Consider the following 22,692-nt stretch of genomic DNA (forward strand, 5'->3'; position numbering starts at 1 on the left):
TTACTTTAAGCTCAAGAAAGTGCATAAAACCACTAAAACTAACAGAAAAATACTAGTGAAACTAGCCTAAGATGCCTTGGCATCACAACACCAAACTTAATACTTGCTTGTCCCTAAGCAAGTCCTGAGTTATTTGAGAAGACAGTATGAAACAGAAAGCAATTACATTGGCTATATTAGCAAGCATTTGAAGTTCATCAGAAGGGTTTTATGCAGAAAGTTGCAGCATCACTTTTTCATACTTATCAGGTAAGATTATCACTTTTTCATTGCATCCATCAAACACTGCTATGGCCTCTTGTTATTCTTATGTCCTTGTCACTTTTCTCTTCTTTGTTTTTCTTTTCTTTTTCTTAGAGCTTCTTTTGCTCCTTGTTTGCTTAGTGTCATGTGTTGCACAAGCCTTTGGCATTTTCTTTTTCTTATCAGTGCACTACACATATCCACTTTAGGCACTTTAGTTCACATTTCTTCTTGAGACATTGGTGCCCAGCACCTCTTTGTGTGACTAAATGTTTTGTATTTAGGTTGCTCTTGATAATGGACTTTTGGTTGATAATCCCGGGTTAGTTAACCCAAGTTACCAAGTGTTGAAACACTCCTCAGAACCTATTCATCCAAGCATATCCTTAATACATAAACACCACAGGCATTTGTCTCAGAAGTTCAAACCATTGGTACCTAGCTTATTTTCTCAATTTTTTTGCTTTTTGGTTGCCCTTTTTCAGTGGCTTTTTCTTCTTCTTTTTCTTTCTTTTTCATGGCCAAAGACATTTATTCATCAAGATCCATAGATAGTTTTCAATTTCTACACAAAGAATGATAATTCTACACTCTAATTCCAATGATCTGACTAAACAATCAAGCATGCATACCACCACTTAATTCTACTTGATTTGTCACTAATTTAGCCAAGTTACTTTTGTTCAAACTTTTCTTTTATTTTTGGAAACAGAACAAGCATGGCACGCACTCGTTTAAGAAGGTGAAGTTATATCCAAACATCTAGGCATTCACTTTATTCAAAGCAATAAACAGACACTCATACTAAAAAAAAATACTCCACATAACACTTAAATGACTTATGATGAAAGAAAGCTCATAAAGACAATCCACCAATGATCATTTGATTATTAAGGAACGAGACCACCTCTTATTTATTGCTTGGTTCTTCTTAATTCTTGGGATCCTGCTTCTTCTTGCTTCCTGCCTCTTTTTGACCACTTGTGCTTCCTTTGTCTTTTCTTAGGAGCTTTTTCCAGAATCCAGCCTTTTTCATCGTTTCTTCCACTCCTTTTTCAAGGATCATTGCCTTGTTTATTTCTCCTTCATTCCTCCCTTTGAAATACTCATCAAAAGCTGGGAATGCTGGGTCCATCTTGTGTAGATGTTCCCCTATGTAGTTAAGCTTGATTTGCGAACTGATGTTGTAATCAGCTTGGACTGAGTATCTTGCATTCTGTAAAGTGGTGGCTTCCTTGATTGCCAAGACATTGGCATCTTGGTGTTGGCATATGTGGCTGAAGGATTCCTGTAAGTGTAAATTCTGTTCCCTTTGCAGATCGAAGAATCTTGATTCAAAGTTCCTTTGCATATCCATCATTTTTAGGTGAAAGTCCTCTTGTCTCTCCTGAGACCTCATGTATTGTTGAGACATTCCTTCCATGATTTCCTGCATTCTGCTCATATCCATGGGGTCTCTGGGAATTCGTTGTCTTCTTTCTGGAATTGCTTGCTCTTCTTGCTCTTCTTCTCTGTCTTCTCCTTCCTGTCTTTCTTGTTCGGCTTCTTGCTCGGCTTCCACTTGTTGCCCTTCTTCATTTCTTCTTCTTGTATGTCTTGGAGGAGTTGGGCCAAGAGTCATTCTATACGCAGTTATGGCCATTCCAGGATATAGCCAATTAGGCCTTTCATCCTCAAGTGGTACTTGGGCATCGATGCATAGTCTAATGATAGTGCTAGGGAAGTGGAGCCAGGATTCAGGGTCACTTTTCTCACTAAACTCTTGTATCTGTTCAGCAATGAGTTTATGAACTTTGATCTCCCCTCCCACCATAATGCAATGTAGCAAGATGTCTCTTTTAGGGACTATTTCTGAAGAGTTTGCAGTGGGTAGGATGGATCTCCTAACTATTGCATACCACCCTTTAGCTTTAGGTGTTAGGTCTTCCCTTCTCAAGACTCTTGGAGCCCCTCTTGTTTTTCTCACCCATTCAGCTCTGATGGCACAAAGGTCTTCAGCAATAGTTGCATAGTCAGGTTCTCCTATCATCCTTTCTTCATAACTTGCTTGGCTGAAATGTATGTTTTTCAGGCCAAGGGTTTTCATGATTGCTTTGGGACTGAAGTCAACTTCCACCCCTCTCACATAGCTTTTGTATGTGGGTTTCTTGGTTGGATCCTCTCTTACTGCATTTGCATAAAACTCTTTCACCAAGTTGATGTTGATTTTAGTGATTGGCTTAGTCAGGAGCTCCCACTTCCTCTTTTTGATCTTTTCCCAAACACCTGGGAACTCATCTTTTTCAAGGTCAAAGGGAACCTCAGCTAGTACCGTTTTAGGTCTCATCCATTCGGCTTGAATCTCATGGAAAACTGATCTGTATCTCCATGCATCGAATTCCCTGTTTTCCTCCATTGGCTGCTTGTCTTTTCTCCTTTTGTGGCTAGATGAAGCTGCCATTGGTTCTTTAGTTTTGGTAAGTGACAAGCTAAAGTTGACAAGGTGAAGCAAGAAGTGTTGTTGGAAGTGTGGGGAGGTTGTTTTCGGCAAGAGATAGTTTATGCTATGATGAAGGAAATGTGCATGAAGGAGATTTGGTGGTGTTGAACTTGTTCCCCAAGTGGTTCTTTATAGTGCCCGTAAGTGCAAAATGGACGGCTAGGGTGATTTGTGAAGGGTGGCTTGATGGTAAATATATGAATTAGGGAGAAGGACGAATTGCTTTTCATTTTCTTGGAAGTATTCTGGGTGCATTAGGTTGTACATGTAGCTATCTTTTCTTGCAGAACTTCCTTTTCCCATGTGTAAGTTTCAAAGACTTGTGAATTTTCTTTTTGACCAAGCATCGTACCTCCCTTTGTCCTTTTCCTCCATTTTTGTCTTTTCCTTTGTACCTGCACAAACAAACAAGTTTGCTATCATTTTTCAGTCCATGTGAATTATGAATAGTACTTGCACATGTAAATCAATGATTGTCTTTATGAGCTTATAGCCGTGACTTCTACATGTATGCACACTTATTATTTGGACACCAAACTTAGTGTTTGGTCAAGTCTCCTGATGACATGAAATCCATATTGGTTGTCCTTAATGAATGTGCTTAATTCTAATAAATCATAGTCACCTTGGCTCTTTGATTCTAAACAAATTTACTACCCTAAGTAATTGAAACCAAAGCATTAAAACATGCGAATGGTGTACTTGTCATGAATTTCGAAATCCAGAGGAACTTTGTGTTCATGAACCGTGTTCAAAGAGGAACACCAAACTTAATCTTTGGTTGTGCACTAAAAATTGGATGCATTTTGAATAAAATTTGGGGTGCCTTCAGGCACACCAAACTTAGAGGCAAATTGCATTTTACATGCAATGTTTAGTGCACTTTTTCAGCAGTTGTCCTGAGGATTCAAGTTCATGCATAAGAAACCATGCTTTATTAGATGCACAACAAAACAAAAAAAAGTAAGGGTATTAAAACATGGGTTGCCTCCCATGAAGCGCTTCTTTCACGTCACTAGCTTGACGGTTGTCCCTTGTTAGGGTGGATTGTAGTGCTTGACGTCTTCTCCTCTCACTATGAAAACGTCTCCACTTGATTCATTCATGACCTCTAAATGTTCCATAGAAAGAACTTTCCTGATTGTGAACACTTGAGGGAGCTGGGAAGGAATGGTTTTGAGGCCAGGTGGGATTGGCAGATAATGACTTGATATCACGTTTTCTCCCGGAGAGAAACCTTCAGTGGGAATTTTCTTGTTTCTCCACCCTCTTGGCAATCTCCCTATCACTCTTCCCTTTCTCTTGAGGATTTCTTCATTGACCCTTATGTCAGGAGGATCCTTCTGATCTGTTTCCACTGATTCTTGTGGCTTTAACTCTTGCAACTCTTGTTTGCCTTCCAAGGACTATTTTAGAGTTTCAGCTGCTGGATTACTTTCCTCCAAACACAGATGGCTACTATCATCCTTAGGCTTTTCAGGTTCTGGTTCAGGCTCAGATGCAGGTTTGAAAACTTTGAAAATGAGCTGTTCATCATGTATTCTCAGAATTAGCTCTCCTTGTTCTACATCTATGAGCGCTCTAGTAGTGGCTAGAAATGGTCTGCCCAGAATAATAGGGTGTAAGTAGCTTTCCTCCATGTCCACAATGACAAAGTCTGTGGGGAAGTAATAATCCCCCACTTTCACCAGCACATTTTCAACTACCCCTTCAGCTTGCTTCTGAGTTTTGTCAGCCAGTTGTATGATTACATCAGTGGATCTCACCTCATTCAGTTGTAGCCTCTTCATAAGAGTTAGAGGCATCACATTTATGCTAGCTCCTAGATCACAGAATCCTCTGTCAATTTTTGTTTCCCCTATGATGCAAGGGATATGAAAACTTCCTGGGTCCGTTTTCTTAGAGAGTGTGTCCTTCTTGATGAGAGCACTGCATTCTTTGTTCATTGTTACCGTTTGTCCTCCCTTCAAAACTCTTTTCTTGCTTAACAATTCCTTTAAATACTTGATGTGTGTAGGCATTTGATGGAGAATCTCAAGAAAGGGAATATTGACATGGAGAGAGTTAAATGTCTCTAAAAACCTTGAATAGGTTTTTTCTTTTTCACCTCCTCCTAACCTCTGAGGAAATGGTGCTTTTGGTTGGTATATTTCCAGCATGCCTTTTTGCAGTTCCTTGGCTTGCTCAGTTCCACTTTCCTGCTTAACTTCTTCCACTCCTTCCTTCAAGATTTCTGGCTCCTGCTCTGAGGGCCTGATTCCTTCTTCTTCTGAAACTTCCTTCAATATAGTGATGGCCTTGCATTCTTCCCATCTCACTCTCTTTTGTTCCCCTTTAGGATTCTTTTCTGTGTCACTAGGGAACACTGCAGTTGATTTGACGGCCTGTTGAGATAGCTCTCCTACTTGCGACTCCATCCTCTTGAGTTTTTCACCATGGTTTCTTAAGGTAGCTCTCACATCATCTCTGAAGCTTTTCAATTCGGTTATGTCTTGACTCATGGTTGCCATCATTCCTTCTATCCGGTTTAATTGATCTTGAAATTGTTGGTTCGGATTAAGTTGGGTAGGTTGATTATTTTGGCCATGATATGATGGTTGGGGGTAAGTGTTTTGTGTGGCTTGGTATGATCTTTGGTTGGAGTTTTGGTATGTGGAATTGTTATGTTGGTTGTGGTTGTAAGGTTTGTGGTTTTGTGGTTGGGTTTGTTGGTTCCCCCACCCAAAGTTTGGGTGGTTTCTCCAGCCTGGGTTGTAAGTGTTGGAATGTGGATCATATGATTGCTTTTGTTGGTTTCCCACATAGTTGGCCTCTTCCCAATCACCTCCTTCAATGCTTACTTCCTCTTGATCCTGTGTGTGTATTGCAGCCACTTGCTTTGTTTCTAATTGCCTGGTAAGCTCTGCTAGTTGCTTGGCAAACACCTTGTTTTGGGCTAGAATTGTATCAACATGGTTCAGCTCCATGACTCCCTTAGTGTTGTGCCTTTCTGATGCATAGTAGTACTCATTCTCAGCCACTGTCTCAATCACTTCAATGGCCTCTTCCACAGTCTTTTTCCTGTTCAATGAACCTCCTGATGAATGGTCTACAGCCTTCCTTGATTCATAAGAGAGTCCATCATAGAAGATATACAATTGCACCCAATCATGGAACATGTCTGGTGGGCATTTCCTTGTCAAGTCCTTGAATCTCTCCCATGCCTCGTAGAGAGTTTCACCATCTTGTTGTCTAAAAGTTTGAACCTCAGATCGAAGCCTATTGACCTTTTGTGGGGGGTAGAAACGTGCCAGAAACTTGCTTTCCACCTCATCCCATGTTGTTAGACTCCCCCTTGGGAATGATTCCAGCCACTTAGCTGCTTTGTCCCTAAGTGAAAATGGGAACAAAAGCAGTTTATAGGCATCTTCCTGGACTCCATTGGACTTCACAGTGTCACAAATTCTCAGGAATTTTGTGAGATGTTGGTTGGGATCTTCATTAGCACTTCCACCAAATGAACAATGATTCTCCACAAGTGATATTAGCTGTGGTTTGAGTTCAAAGTTGTTGGCCTGAATGGGTGGTTTCTGGATGCTGCTACCACAATTCCCAGAGGTTGGGTTTATGTATGAACTAAGAACCCTCCTCTCAGGAATGGCATTGTTTTCATCAGCTCTCTCATGGTTGTGAACTTCTCTATCCATGTTGAGATCTAAAGCTTCCTCAAAATTGTCCTCAGATTCTCCTTCAGATTCCTCTTCTCCCACTACTCTCTTCCCTCTTGCTTCCCTTCTCAGTCTATGAAGGGTCCTCTCTGGTTCGGTATATGGAGGAGTTGATGTCTCTCCTCTCCTACCTGTCATACAAGAACACAGCACAGGCACAAACAAGTGAAATACTCTTGGTTAATGGAAGAGTATGGTTAGAGCAATTGAGGAATTAATTCAAACAGTTAGTGAGTCAGTGAGTTAGTTGCTTGAATTTAAAGGCATAAAGAAAGAAAGCATGTAACCGAGAGTGCAGAAATTAAAATTCAACAAGTAACTTGAACAGAATTAACAAAGCAAGAGAAATTGCTCAATCTAGTTAGCTTCCAATTGGAGAATTGTCAATCGAAAACCAATCCCCGGCAACGGCGCCATAAACTTGATGCGCATAAACTAGTTATGCTACGATTTAGGAAATTGCACGATCGGCAAAATTCCTTCCGGCAAGTGCACCGGTTATCGTTAAGTAAAAACTCACAATAGAGTGAGGTCGAATCCCACAAGGATTGGTTGAGTGAGCAATTCGGATTAGAAGTGTGTTCTAGTTGAGCGGAATCAAGATTGAGATGAGAATTGCGGAATGTAAAATTGGCGGGAAAAGTAAATGACAAGAAATTGAAATGGCGGAATCTTAAATTGCATGAATTAAAGAGCAGAAACTAAATTGCTGAAATTAAAAGGGAATGGGGGTGATTGCATGAATTGAGTTGCAGAATGTAAAGAGAAGATGTAATCATAATTGGGGGATTCATTGGGTTATAGGAGATATTGAGATCTCCGAATCAAAACATGTTTATCTCTTCCTCAAGCAATGCGTTCATTGAATTTTGCTTGGCAATCTTAGATGATTGGATCCCAATCCCTTGGCTCACCAATTCTCTCTAAAAATGAACAAATTCCCAATCCCTTGGTTTAAATGTTCATAAGAAGAGATGATGCTCGATCACTGATTATACCACACAGTTTCATGAACCACAATTTGGTAGGATTACATGTCACAATATCCATCCAAACCCCAATCCAATTCACTGTGAGAAAGCTTCTCTAGCATGAATCCTCCATTCCTTTCCCAAGGTTCCGAAGGATTCCAATTATGGGTAGTTTCTTTCCCAAGACAACTACCCAATGGAATTAGATCGAGAAGCTTTCTAACAAAATTCAAGAGAAAAGATTGAAGAAGAAGATAAACTATTATTGATTCATTGAATTACAATAGAGCTCCCTAACCCAATGAAAGAGGGTTTAGTGAGTCATAGCTCTGAATTCAATTACAAAGATATGAAAACTAGCTAAAAAGTGAAGGTAAAAGTCCCCTCTAACTTAAATTCTATCCTATTTATACACTTTCTATATTGAGCTTCTGTTGTGTTTCTTGGGCTTTGAGGCCTCTCCCTGCTTTCCTTTTGCCTTGGGTTTATGATCCATAATCTTGATGAGGCTGCTGGTCCAAATTCTGTAACATTCATTGAGCCAACTTAGTGATAATCAAATAATGGCACATGACTCAATAAATTGAAATTTCAGACTCATCAATCCTTCAGGCCCAATCCCATAAACCATGATATTCAATTGGGTTTCATACCAGAATAAGTTTAAGTTAATGTTTGTGCTCAAATACTAACTTAAACCACAATATCTTTGGTCCAGAAACCTTTTCCAAGAGTGGCGTTTAAGTTGCAGTTTAAGCTTAAACTGCAGCTTAAACGCCAGACACTTCCAGTGAGGCCTTTTGTAGAAGCACGTTTAAGCTTTAGTTTAAGGTTAAACTGAAGCTTAAACGTGGAAATGGAAGAAGGCAGCCCTGGAGAGTCATGTAGTCGAACACGTTTAAGCTCCAGTTTGAGGTCAAACTGAAGCTTAAACGTGGATATAGGAAGGACAGCCCTGGAGGTCGAACACGTTTAACCTCCAGTTTAAGGTCAAACTGGAGGTTAAACGTGGAAATGGAAGGAGGCATCCTGGAGGTAGAACACGTTTAACCTCCAGTTTAAGGTTAAACTGGAGGTTAAACGTGGAAGCTTAGAAAGGTAGCCCTGGAGGTGTCGAACACGTTTAAGCTCCAGTTTGAGGTCAAACTGGAGCTTAAACGTGGAAATGGAGAGAGCAACCCTGGAGGAGAAAACTTGGTCGAACACGTTTAAGCTCCAGTTTGAGGTCAAACTGGAGCTTAAACGTGGAAATGGCTCCCTGGTGCTTTTCCCATTCTGGCGTTTAACCTCCAGTTTGAGGTCAAACTGGAGGTTAAACGTGGAACTCCTTCCTGAGTGGCATTATCATTCTGGCGTTTAACCTCCAGTTTGAGGTCAAACTGGAGGTTAAACGTGGAATGCTTCTTTGGTGAGACTTTTCATTCTGGCGTTTAACCTCCAGTTTGAGGTCAAACTGGAGGTTAAACTTCAATTCCAGCATTTCTTAGCCTTCATGATTCTGGCGTTTAAGCTCCAGTTTAGGCTTAAACTGGAACTTAAACTCCACATGTGATATTCAAGCTTCCTTTATTGATTTTGTTGCTTCCTTGCCTAGCCTCTTCTTCCCTGAAATCATCCAAACAATTGCATCAAAGTCTTGCAAAATTTCATGAGAAATCTTCCATTCATAGCATTCAAGTAATATAACTAAAACTCATGGATATTGCATCAAAATCATATTGTTTGGATGGTTCATTGCTTTGTTATTCTTTTAACCATTCTTGGTTACTTTAAGCTCAAGAAAGTGCATAAAACCACTAAAACTAACAGAAAAATACTAGTGAAACTAGCCTAAGATGCCTTGGCATCAACTCTCCAAACATTCTGAACTCTAGTTGCTATGAGCTCTCCATGCTCATTTTTCACTGTAGTGACTCCAGACTTCTTGGACACCACTTGTATGGGGCTAACCCATTCACTGTCTGAAATGGGATAGATGATACCTGCTTCCAATAGTCTAGTCACTTCCTTTTTGACAACTTCCAAGATAGTGGGATTCAATCTCCTTTGGGGCTGACGGACAGGTCTTGCTCCCTCTTCTAAAAATATTCTGTGCTCGCATACTTGAGGGTTGATGCCTACTATGTCTGCCAAACTCCACCCAATTGCCTTCTTGTGCTTCCTCAGTACATCAAGTAACTGCTCTTCTTGTTGAGAAGTAAATTCCCTTGCAATGATAACCGAAAACTTCTGCTCATCTTCAAGATAAGCATATTTGAGATGTGGAGGGAGGGGTTTCAACTCTAACTTCTGATCATGGGCAGGCTCTAGATTATCTGGAGCTTGTGAAAATGGCGAAGTGCCCTCATTGTCAGTTAAGAGGGTCCCCACACTTGGACCTTGTCCAGTGTGCCTCTCTTCTAATTCTTCCTTGTGAACTGCAGCTACAGTTTCATCTATGACATCACACTGGAAGATAGAATGATCTTTTGGAGGGTTGTTTATGACTCCATTCAGATTGAAGATTACTATGCGGCCATCTATTTCAAAAGAGTATGTTCCTGAAAAAGCATCCAATTTGAATTTTGAAGTCTTCAGGAATGGTCTTCCAAGTAGGATTGATGATGGCTTATCCGAGTCATTATGGGGCATTTCCAAGATATAAAAATCAGTGGGAAATGTAAGCCCTTTAATGTTCACTAAAACATCTTCAGCAACTCCAGCCACTGTAATAATGCTTTTATCTGCTAACACAAAACGAGCTGCCGACCTTTTTAAGGTAGGGAGCCTCAAAATATCATATATGGACAAAGGCATTATACTGACACATGCTCCTAAATAACACATGCAATCATAAATTACTACTCCACCAATAGTACAACTAACTATAAAAGGACCTGGGTCACTACACTTTTCAGGTAATCCTCCCATTAAAGTAGATATGGAACTACCTAAAGGAATAGTTTCTAATTCATTAATTTTGTCCTTATGTATACATAAATCTTTTAGAAACTTTGCATATTTAGGTACTTGTTGAATAACATCAAAAAGAGGAACGGTTACCTCAACCTTTTTGAATATTTCTACCATTTTGGGATCGGGTTCCAGCTGCTTCCTGGGCTTCCTTGCAAGTTGTGGAAATGGAATAGGAGTAGTGTTTTCTACAGTGTCTGCGCCTCTCGGTGCTTCCTCCTGTGGTTGGACTTCTTCTTTTTCAGCTATGTCCTGTATGTCTTCTTCCTCTTCAATATCTTCTATTTCTACTACCTCTTCAGCTGAGGCGTGTTCTGGTGAGCTTGGCTTCTCCTGATTCCTCTCATGCAGTGTGGTTCCGGACCTCAGGGTGATGGCATTAATGCCTCCCTTTGGATTGGGTAATGGTTGAGAGGGGATTCTAGTGGAGCTTGAAGGTTGGTTACTGGAATTTTACATTGATCCAATCTGTGAAACAAGAGCTTGCAAAGTAGAGGTCAAACTGGCATTAATGTTATTCATAATGTTATTTTCCATGGTCTGTTGCCTCCGCTCAAAAGATTGTAGTAACTCTTCATTAGGAGATAAAGAAGAATGAGTAAATTGAGAGTCTGCTGTTGGGTATTCTGTGGTCCTTGGGATTGCCTCAGGTGAGGTGCTCTATAAGGTTGGTTCTGCTGCCTATTGTTATTATTATTCCACCTCTGATTTCTCTGATTATCTCTGCCTCCTCTGTTATTGTTGTCCCTCCAATTCTGGTTAGAATTGTCCTGCCATCTATGGCTGTAGTTGCCACCTTGATTGTACCCTTGGTTGGGCGGTCGTAGAAATTATGAGTGGCTGCCACGGTGTTATCTTCCTGCTGGAGCTGTGGACACTCATCAGTATAATGGCTATAATCTGCACAGATTCCGCAGACTCTCTGTGGGACTAACTGTTGGCCTTGTTGTGGTGAAGGAGGTTGAACTTGCTGAACTTGTTGTTGATTCAATTGCATTTGCTTCAGCAAGTTGGTCATTTCATAGATACTCTGAGTTAGAGCAGCAGTCTCTCTGCTAGAGGATACTTCTGCAACGACTTTTGAACGTCCTTGCTTCTGTCTGTGGTTCCTAGTAGATTCAGCTAAGACGCTGATCAATTGCCATGCCTCATCAGTGGTGTTGTACTTCTTCATAGACCCATTGCTAGCACTTTCCAATGTGGTCTTATCTTGGGGCCTCATACCCTGTGTGATGTAGCTGAGCAACACTATCTTGTCAATCATGTGGTGGGGGCATGCTTCCAGAGGATTATTGAAGCGCTCCCAATATTCAAAGAGAGTCTCGTTGTCATCTTGAACAATTGTGGAAATGTCTTTCCTTAGTTTATCAGTAACTTCAGATGGAAAGAATTTCTCCAAAAACTCTTTTCTGAGCGTATCCCAGTTGGATACATTTGCTAGGGGTTGAATGTAGTACCACTATCTTGCCTTTCCCTCAAGAGAAAACGGGAAAGCTTTCAGCAGAATTAAAGTTTCATCTGTACCATCCCAGGTCGTCTCCCAACGAGTTGCAGAAAAGTGTGCTATTTTATTAATCAGAGGTTTTCAAAAAAGTTTGAATTGGGCAAACAGGAAATTAAATTGGTAAATTTGAATAATGTAAATAAAAGCCTTGACTGGGAATTAATTAGTTGGAATCCCTATTATTGTTGGAATGCTCTCAGGATTAATTGACAATTAAAGGTTATCCTGTTTAGTTATCCTTCGCTAGGTGAAGGAAAGTCAAACAAGTTGGAATGCTATGTCCGTTCACAAGTTGCAATCCACTTAATAAAAAGGGATTAGTGTTAGTGATTAGGAGGCAATCCAACCATAGACCCAATTACAATTTTTCTTTCAAGCCTTCCAACTCAAGGGTTCCTTTCAATCAATTCCCCATCAAGTTAGGGAACTACTCGCTCATTGTGAATGTAAAATTCATAGCATATAAAAAGGAATTAAAGAAAGACATTGTAAATAAAGTTAAAATAGTCAATTAAAAATAAAAGTGATCCTTGTATTAAATAATCCTAAGAATATTCCAATGGTAAAATTAAACAAAGCAAGGAACATGGAAGATTAAACCAAGTGAAGAAAATGAACTAGAATGACGAAGTCTTGATGAGGTAATAACTCTTCTCACTGTTCCAATGCCAAAAGAAGTAAGAGAAAACTAAAATCCTAAGAACTATGAATGTGTAGAGAGAAAACCTAGAGGAGGAGCAAAACTAGATCTAAAACTAAAAATGTGTAGAATGAATGTTGTCTTTGGTTTCTGCATGTTCTCTGGCTTTAGTCTGCTGTTCCAAGCCAAAAACTGGGTCAAAATAGGGCCCGAAATTGCCCCCAGCGAATCTGTAAATTATGCAGATCGCGCACGTCATGCGATCGCGTCGCTCATGCGGACGCATCATTCGCGTTTCTGCTTTGCCACGCGGACACGTCGCCCACGCCTCTGCGCCGCTCGTACTTTTCCATTTTGCGAGGTTGCGTCATCCATGCGGTCGCGTCACTATGATTTGATCTTCTCTGCGCGGTCGCGTCGCCCATGCGGCTGCGTCGCTTCTCGCTGGTCATCTCCTCAATTTCTTTTGTTCCTTCCATTTTTGCTAGCTTCCTTTCCAATCTCCAACTCATTCTTGCCCTATAAAGCCTGAAACGCTTAACACACAGATCACGGCATCGAATGGAATAAAGGAGAAGTAAAATGTACAATTAAAAGTCTCTAGGAAGCAGTTTTCACTCATGTAATAATTTCAAGAAGGAAATATAATTGCATGCTATTTTAATGAATAAGTGGGTCAGGATCATGATAAAACCACACAATTAAACACAATATAAACCATAAAATAGTGGTTTATCAATGATGGTTGTTCATGATTAATTATATGTGAAATAATGTTTGATGATGAAGAAGATGATATGGAGTGTTGGAATGTGTGATATATGAAATATGATGAATATATGATGAATATTGATGTTGAATATGATTATGATGAGTGGTGATAAATAGTGATGATGATATCGGGTTTTGAATATTGTCGTTGGTGAATGGTGTTGATTGTTGAAATTGAGATTGAATAATGATAATTGTGATATAATGATTGTGATGCTATGGGAGTGATGTGATGATGTTGTAATTGATGAAGGGTGTATATGAGGAATTAGATTGTGTAAATTGTTAGTATGGAAATATTGAATTGGAAATATAGATTTGTGTTGATCTATGGTAGAAGGGTTTAGTGTATTAGGTGTAGAAGTGATGAAAATACAATGGAATGGTAAAGTATAGTATGTGATAGTATTTTGTAATGAAATTGGATATGTTTTGGCTTGGTTTGGTTATGGAATTTGGAAATTAGAGAACTTTGATGTTTTTGTGTAAAACTTGATTTTTGGTGAAATTTGGCAGATCATAACTTGAGCATCAGTTTTTGAAATTGATTGGTTTTTATCTCAAATTAAAGATGATTTCAAGAGCTTTAAAATGATATAAAGTTTGATGAAAATAGAGTCTTGTAGAGGAAGTTATGAATACGTATAGTTTAATATTTAAAACTAAAATTTCTGCAACTTAGCATTTTTCTAAAATCTGAGGTACATGCGTACAAGTCCCCATTCTCCTTACGCGAGTGATGGCTTCTGTCCAGCACTCCCTTGTACGCGGCCCATGGATGCGTAGGTGTAATGGTCCAAATTTAGAGTGTGCGTACGCACACAGGGGCGTGCGTATGCACAACCCCTATTTTGCTGAAAATGTGTTATTCTTCCCATTTAAGGGTTAGCTTTCCAAACTTATTTAACTTCTCCTTAAGACTTTTGGCTAGTAATTAGGCCCTAAGACTTATAGAGATGGGTTGGTGAGTTAAATTGGTAATTTATGCATGATTTTAGAAGACGGTGACTTAGGCCTGGTATGTCAGTTGGATGGAGTTGTCATGTTAACTGATGGGGAGTCGGGTTGATGATGAACTTGTGATTTTAAGGTTGGATGATGGGATTGATCATATGGTTTCGATATGGATTTTTCTCTATCGTAGGGCTGTGGCAGTCTCCAGTATAAGTTCGGATGTGAGGGTTGAAGCTGGGCTTTCTACTCATATTTCTCTCTCATGGAGAAGGTTGTACGGCGCTCATCCCTCGGAATTATTCCTCCTGAGTATGCATTTTCTCTCTGGTTGCAAAGTCGTAGGGCACTAACCCACGGAATCATACGGCATCCAGAGGAAAGTGGTAGGACAGTCTCCCTCAGAACGTTTTCCTCTTAAAGAAGAAGGTGGTAGGGCACGCATTCCTCAGAATTATTCCTCCTGAGTATGCGCAACAGAGAGACTAATCCGGGAATTGTTGTCCGAATTTTTTGTCGGGTTTGGCACTATAACTAACATGTGATATCACAGCTAATAGGACAGGCATTCATCATATGTATCTCTTATGTGCTTGTTTGCTTTGATTACTTGCAGTTTGCCTAAATGTATAATATACTTTCTTCTTAAATTACTTGCTATACATGAATATTACCTGTGTATTACTTGTTTGCATATAATTGTGATTGTATGGTTCTGAGGAGGTTAGGTAGCCGGTGGCAATGGGATTACGTGGAGGGTAGGTTGGCAAAGGCTGTGGGATACAGCGGTGTTTTTGGTATTAGTTAGAAATCCCATAAGTTTAGATAACCCTGTTTATGGTTTATAGTTTAATTTATTTATTTTTTTAAGCTTGAACAAGTGTGTCGATGTGAAGTTCTAGGATTGCCTTTGGTGTCTCGGAACCTTATATCTTACATATTGGGTATTGTTAACATACTGAGAACCCCCGGTTCTCATACCATATATTGTTGTTGCTTTTCAGATGCAGGTCGCAACCCACCACGATGAGTTTGCAAAAATGGTGACAAAGCGGAGAATGACCTTTCTTAAGTTTTATTCTACATTACTTTTGTTGTAGTATTTTCTCACTTTTTGTATATTTAACTTTATTGCCTTAGAGGCTTTATTTCTGAAAGCTTTGAGAGATAGGTTGTTGCTGTTTTGAACTTCAAAATTCTATTGTAATCAGTTTGACTAGCCTGCCTAAACTCTGCAGGCTGTGACTAGTCCTCTTTTTGTATATTATATTATATATATATATATATATTATGTCTTTTTCTATTCGTACCTAAGCATTTAGTTATCGTGTGTGAATGCTTCGCGTTTTTTGATTCTGCTTTATGCGACTTTGAGCTTTTATTCCTTCATCGGGCTTCTAGTTATATAAATATTTGTATATATATTATATATTATAAGCTTTAGAACTGTCGTGGTACTTTTTTATCCTTTGCTTTACAACTAGAGGTAAAGCTTAGGGTAACAGGGTATTACATTTAGTGGTATCAGGGTGGTTCGTCCTCGTGAGCCTGCAGGATGGACCGATTGTACTTCGTTGCACTCTCTGGGTCATTTTCTTTCATGCTATCTAGGGTATCTGCTTGATATGCATAGCATGCTTGTTTGTGAGTGCCTTTGGGGATAATTGAAGCACTAAGCTTGAGATATTAAGATTGATCACCTTGATATCGATTGTTTGGTATGGAAAGGAAATCTGAATGGGAACTCACGGATGAGTTCGATCACGTTAACGGAGAGATAGTGAGGACGACTAACCTGGCCAATGCATTACGAGTTCAACATGTTCCGAAAAATCAGTTCGTAGAGTTTGTGGCATATCAGTTGATGGATGAGGTTCAGCGCTGGTGGCAGGAAAAGTGTCGACTGATGCAGCCACAGAATGAGGGTGTATCATCAGAAGGACCGACTGATGCTTTTGCAATTTTTAATTAGGATTTTCAATTTCTAACTGGTATGTTCTTGAATCATGTTGAAAAAGTTTTAAAGTTTAAAATGATTTTGAAATTTGGTTTGGAACTTTTGGTTTAAATAATTTGGTTTTGAAACTAGGTCGGAACTCTTGGTTTAAATGATATGGTTTACAAAAAAGTGAGTTCTATGATTTTGTTAATTTGTGAAATTGTTTTGTAATTTAATTCATCGAAAGGGGTTCAAATTGAAAAGTTATGATTTAAAGATTTTAGTGAATTTAAGGAAAATCACAATTTAAAATAATTGATTTAAGAATAAATGATTTTTGACATTGAAAAGGTTTAGATTGAACTTGTTTTGATGGATTTGCAAAATGTTACAAAAGTGGTATTTAGTTTAAAGGAAAATTTCTGTTCGAGATAGTAGAGTAAGTCAGATTCTTAGTGACGAATAATCAGAGTGACGCAGCGGAAGGCGAAAGGGAACATTGACACGACAGAACTATGGTGGACGAGAGGCTTTGACGACTTGTTTAGGTTGACAACGTGGGTAATCGAACACTTCATGGAGGATACATTACGTGATTCGAATTTTGGGGAGAAAATTCCTAATTAGGAGGGGAGAATGTAAGAATCGGAATAACCGCTTTAATAAAATAATAATTTTTAACTTTCCGGAATAGGTTTGAAAATATAAAAATGATATTTTAAAAATAGAAAAGGTAAAATTTGAATTCAATGAATTTTTCTGAGTGGAAAAATGTATCTTTTGCGGAAAATTTTTGTGAAAATGTGTACCAGTACTTAAGCCGGCAGTATTGGCTCTAGTCTGTCCGGTACCGCGTATTTTGGAAAATAAGATTTTGAAAATTTAATTTTATTATTTTGAAAGGACAAAAATAATTTAGAATTAAAAATTGGGCGCTGATCTTAAAGGTTTGGCCCAAAGTTAGGCCAAACAGACCTAAAATGCTAACGGGATCGACCAGGTCAAAATCGAGCCCAAGGCCCAACATATATACACACAACTAATGAGCTTTCAGCTCATTTTCACCCTAAATCTGTGTGCGGCTATGAATAGAGAAGAGAGGAGAAGAAGGTGATGACACTATTCATCTTCTTCTTCATTTGCTCATAACTTGAGCTTTGGTGCTCCGATTGACAAGCCATTTGTAGCCACGTGTTGCTCTTGCTGAGCCCGTCATTTCTCTCTAAACTTTGCTGGTAAGAACTTGCATCTCATACTCCAGTTTTCTACCCTAAGTAATTTCGCATTTTTACGTTTGGTTTTTGAGTAGATTTTGTGATTTTTGGTTGTTTATAGGTGATCTAGCATTGGAATATTGTTGGGTTTTGCCGCTAATCTCGTGGGTGAGGTAAGGTCTCAATAAACCCTTGTGTTTATTTATTTTTGTGAACCCTAGGTTTGATGTTGGTATGTTGTATGATGTAAGATTGAGTTTTGGTGTTTGTTGGAGTTGGTTTGAGGCTTTTGGATCGAGCTTGACGGCTTCGTCTTGATTTTCGGTGCATTTTGGGAATCGGCTAAGGTATGGTTTTGGTTTTCTTTATATAATATATAATATTTCTAGATTAAAACCCAAGAAAAGTCTTAGTATGATCAAAGTTCAAATCATATAGTTATCTACAGTTTTAATTTCAGAAATTATTTTAGTAGAGATAATTAAAGCAAGTTTTGATTAATTGAATTTGAAATAAATTAAGATTATTATCCAATTTTACAATTATTGGATTATTTTCTATATTTAAATTATAGAGTTGGTAGTTATGAAATAATAGGAATTTTATATGATTTAGAGTAAATAATTAATATTTTAAAATATTAATACTGCCGTTTTGGAAAATAGAGAAATTAATTATATTATCTCTAATTCTTGGATTTGAAAATTTTATTGAAAGTAATTTGTAAAATTGATGAACAAATAGTATTTTTATACATTATTATTGTTGGATTAAAATTTATTTTTAATTACTATATTATCCCTATTTTTATTTGAAATTACAAAACTACCCCTAAACCTAATTTTACCAAAACCCTAATTTCCCTAATTCCCAAATTGGGAAAAAAACTAACCCTAGAACACTTAACCCAGCCTCTGAAACACGCAGCCGCACCCCCACCCCTGCTTCATCCCTTTCAGCGTAACACACTCTCAATCCCTAATTCAGTGCCGCAAACCCCCTTACTGCCGCCACCCTCACTCACAGTCAACACAAAGACACAGGGACAGGGAAGAAGAGAAAGATAGCGCCGCTGCCATCGTGCTTGGCTGCAGCCGTCGTCATCCTCATCGTGCGATGCCACCACGCCATCGTCGCTCCCAACTCACCGATGAGTTGTCGCCAATGTGACGCGTTGAGAGGAGAGAAGTCGTGCCTGAAAGCCGTCGTGTCCTACCGCCAAGGGTTCCATCGTAGTCAACCCGTTGCAGTTGGTGCTGCTGCTGTCCCTGATGGATTCCACCGTGGAGAAGAGAACGACACAAGGGAGATAAGGCCGCGCTGCCGCTGCCGCCAGAGCCGCGCGAGGGGGAGCGTCGCCGTCCTGTGGAGCCTGTGTCATCACCGTTCAACCCACCGCCGGGGCAGAGACGTGCGAGGGAGGAGGACGCCACCAGGAGCGTCACGTTGCTGCCCATAACACCCTCACTATTAGAAATCACGCTTCCGGCTGCGTTACTCTGACAGCAAGAAGTATTACGACTATTTTACATACTAAATATGAAAATAGGAGCCTGTGACTCGACACTATATCGCTGATTTCTTTAAAAACCGGAAATAAATACTTTATCTTAAGAAAAATACAAGCAGGCATAGATTCATATACAAGACTCCTTACATAATATCTCATAAAATAATATACATATAAAACATACAACTCCTATCCCTCTTACAAGCTTGTAATAAAAAAAGACGAGGGAAGAAAATAATCTAATTAATACAACAACATGTAAACCAAACGCAATATAACTCTTCTTAATGCTTCTTCATCCGGTTCCTGTAAAGGTAAAGCTGTAGGGATGAGAACCTAACCACATGGTCTCACCACAGAGTTTCAAAGTTGTCATAAGAAGATATTTAACAAGAAAATTGTTTTCAAGCTCAGTGATTATCATTGCCTTATGAATCTTTTAAAAACCAATAGGTAATTGTTCAAAACCTTTTCAAAGAAACAATGTTCAATCTTTCAGAAACCCGAAACATTTCCTTTCTTATAAGAAAATCTCAACCAGAAACCAACCACGCAATCAAACAACACAATCATTAACTCAGCACCAAAGTTCATTCTCAAATGTAGCACGCTGGGACAAACACAGGCAAGACGGACAAGGAAAGCACAAGTAGGTAGCAGTTACAGCAAATAGTTCAAGTAGCAGTTAAGAACAGTTTAGCAATTAGGCAAACCAAAACAAGTTCAAACCCAAGCAAAGCATACAAATGCATATGATGCATGCCTGTCCTATGGCTGATGAGGCTCATCTGTTGGTTATCCAGCCAACCCGACAAGTCTGAATTATCCTTAGACTGTCCCCCGATGTGCATCCCCAAGAGTCTATGCATAGCTTTTTCTCAAATAATCAATATTGCTCAATGGGGGTAACATTCCCGGGAATTTATATAGTGCCCAGTCACACTTACGTCGTAGGGTCAACAGAGTATCGAGTTTTCAACCTGGTACACGTGGTGGCAAGCCACGACACTTAATCCAGGGAACCTCGTATCTCAGATATTTCAAATTCATAAGCCATATGAATAATTCAAAGATCATATCTCAACATTCTCAATATCATAATCATTCATCAATCCAAATCTCATTTCCAAATTCATTCAAAAACCATATTTCAAAGAAAATCCTCATCAATCCTCATCATCCTTCTTTCCATCCCATTCATTAACAATCCCAATTCGAAACATAATTCTTTCTTTGATAAATAAATCAATCATAAAACATATAATGTCTAAAAACATATCTTCTTAATTAATTACTTCAAATAAAACTTCCAATTTTATAAAATTTTGGCAGCATCTCCTCTAAAACTTGGACACTGCCACCCTTTTCGGGTCCCAACCAAACCAAACCAAACGCCTGTTAATTAGTCAAATCACTTCCAATAACCATTATCACAACAACACTCAATCCAAGGAAATTGCAAAATCCAGAATTCAATCAACCAATCCTATAAATCGTAATTTAAACCGACTTAACCAACAGCATCAATCAATAGTTAAGAATTCTCAGTCTTCTCAAACAGTTTCAAACCAAACCATTCCTCAAACACTTTTCGAATCATTTCCAAAATAGCAAATCATTCTCAATAAATGACCCATTTTCAAATATCAAGTCCTTTCCAAATTTATTTTAAAACCAAATTTCAATATCAAATCGGGTTTAATATCAAATCAAATTTCAATATTAAATCTTTTCTAAAATCAAACCGTTTCCAAAATTAACCTAAAAGGGAATAATAAATGATCTCTAATAATTCAAGGAAAACCACTTTAACAACATCAATCAACTAATCCAAATATCCAACTTTCTCAATCGATCAGTTTATCAATCAAACTAATAATCTCATTCAACCAAAACAACTCAATTCAATTCATAAGACTCACGAAATCACAAAAATGTATTTTAGGCGTTAATATCAATTTATAACAACCCTATAATGTAAAATAGATTTAAGAAAAACCCTACCTCATTCGCGATTCAACTACGCGACAAACTGCATTTCTATTCTTATCCTACAGCAACAGCATCAATACCGACCGTCCCTGCAGCAGCCACAGCCTCTAAACACAGCCTTAGCTCAATGCTAAAATGTTAATGTTGCGTAAAACTTAATAATTTATATTCTATAACAGAAAAGCAACTAAAAGAGTTTGGAACAAGGAACAACTTACTGGGCTTACGAATAATTGAGAAAACGGAGCAACAGCAGCTCTGGTGACGACGTAGCACCTTGATGCTGTATGCAACAGCCATAAAACTAAGCAATCAAGACCCGTAACTCGATACTATGACACGAAGACTTTAGATCCTCAAACAACTTAAAACAGAAATACTAATTTAAAGGTTTCGGGATGCATCGCTTACCCAAACAAGGACGAACAGCTGAACTGAAATAACGGTAACTCCGATGGTGGTTCTGGTGATCACCCATGCCATACCCGGTGACCAGGACGGCAGCAACAATGGTGCAGCAGTTCAGAATAACAAGCAGCGGCGGCGGACGACTGAAATAAACATGCAGTGACGATAAAAGTTTCTGGAAACCAAAAGAAGATAAACCAAACTTTAAAACTCTTACCAACAGTGCATTCCCCGGCGGCGGCAGCAGGGCTTCGGGCGGCAGAAGTGGTAGTGGCTAGCGTGGGTCTCTCCTTTCTCTCCTCTGCTACCAAGCTCGCTTTCTCTTTCTCTCTTCTGCTCTGCCATAAGTGGTGGCAACCGACTCCATGATGAGGACGACAACGACGCGGGTACAGCAGCAGTGGTGACAGGTTTCATAGTGATTGTGACGCTGGCGACACGAAAAGGTCTCTGACACGAAAAGGTTTCCTCCCCGCACGGTCTCCTCGGCCCTGGCGCAAACAGCGACGTGACGCGACGGCGGTCCTGAGTGGCGTGGCGGCTCCCCTTGCGACACTCTCCTTCTCTCTCAGATCTCCCCTCTCTGTCAGCAGCGACGGCGATGGTGGCAGTGACTCCCACCGCGCCGCCTCCCTCTTCTTCCTCCCCTTTCCTTCTTTCTTTTGTTCGTTCTTCTACTTCATTCTTTTTTCTTTTTTTCTGATATGTTTACGGAATGAAAGAAAACAAGTGTGGTGGCTAGGGTTCATTTGGATAGAGGAAAAATGTGTGTTAATTAGGGTTAGGGTTCGTATATGGAATTGGAGATTTTGGGTTTGATTTGAGTAAAATAATTTTAATAAAATTGGAGCATAAAGTATTAATATTTGAAAAACTAATTTAATCTCTAAAGTTACTTTAAAATATTATTTGTGGTATAAAAACACTAATTGATTCTCAGTAAATTACTCTAATTAAAAATTCATGGTAATATAATTAATTTTTCTTTATCTTTAACTAATGTATTAAATGACATAAATTAAATTATCTAAAATCAAATCATATAAAATTCTTATTATTTCATAACAAACAATTTTATAATTTAAATATAGAAAATAATTCAATAATTATAAAATTAGACAAAATTCTAATTTAAATAGCCAAACCTCATTATTTTCAAATTTCCAGAACTTTAAACCATAAATAGGAAAATAATCCATATGTGTAGAGTTTGGATAAAAATCTTAATTTATTTCAAGTCCAATTTATTGCCTTTAATTATTTTCAATAAAAATAATTTCTGAAATTAAAATTATAAATAAATATATAATTTGAGATTGATTCAAAATAAGACTTTTCAAAAGTCTTGGGTCTTATATCCTACCCACCTTATAAAAATTTTCGTCCTCGAAAATTGATATAAAATAAAAGA

At 38.7% G+C, this 22,692-nt stretch overlaps 1 non-coding gene across 1 annotated transcript; it reads left to right on the top strand.

Annotated features, from left to right (window-relative positions):
• Window positions 1-5,878: 5,878 nt before the first annotated feature.
• LOC148545904 (small nucleolar RNA R71) lies at window positions 5,879-5,982 on the top strand. The gene has a single exon (XR_015901393.1). It is a non-coding gene; the product is annotated as a small nucleolar RNA R71 (small nucleolar RNA).
• Window positions 5,983-22,692: the final 16,710 nt, after the last annotated feature.

Source organism: Arachis ipaensis, chromosome B9 (genome assembly GCF_059453495.1).
Source record: "Arachis ipaensis isolate K30076 ecotype BB chromosome B9, ASM5945349v1, whole genome shotgun sequence".
NCBI classification, from domain to species: domain Eukaryota; kingdom Viridiplantae; phylum Streptophyta; class Magnoliopsida; order Fabales; family Fabaceae; genus Arachis; species Arachis ipaensis.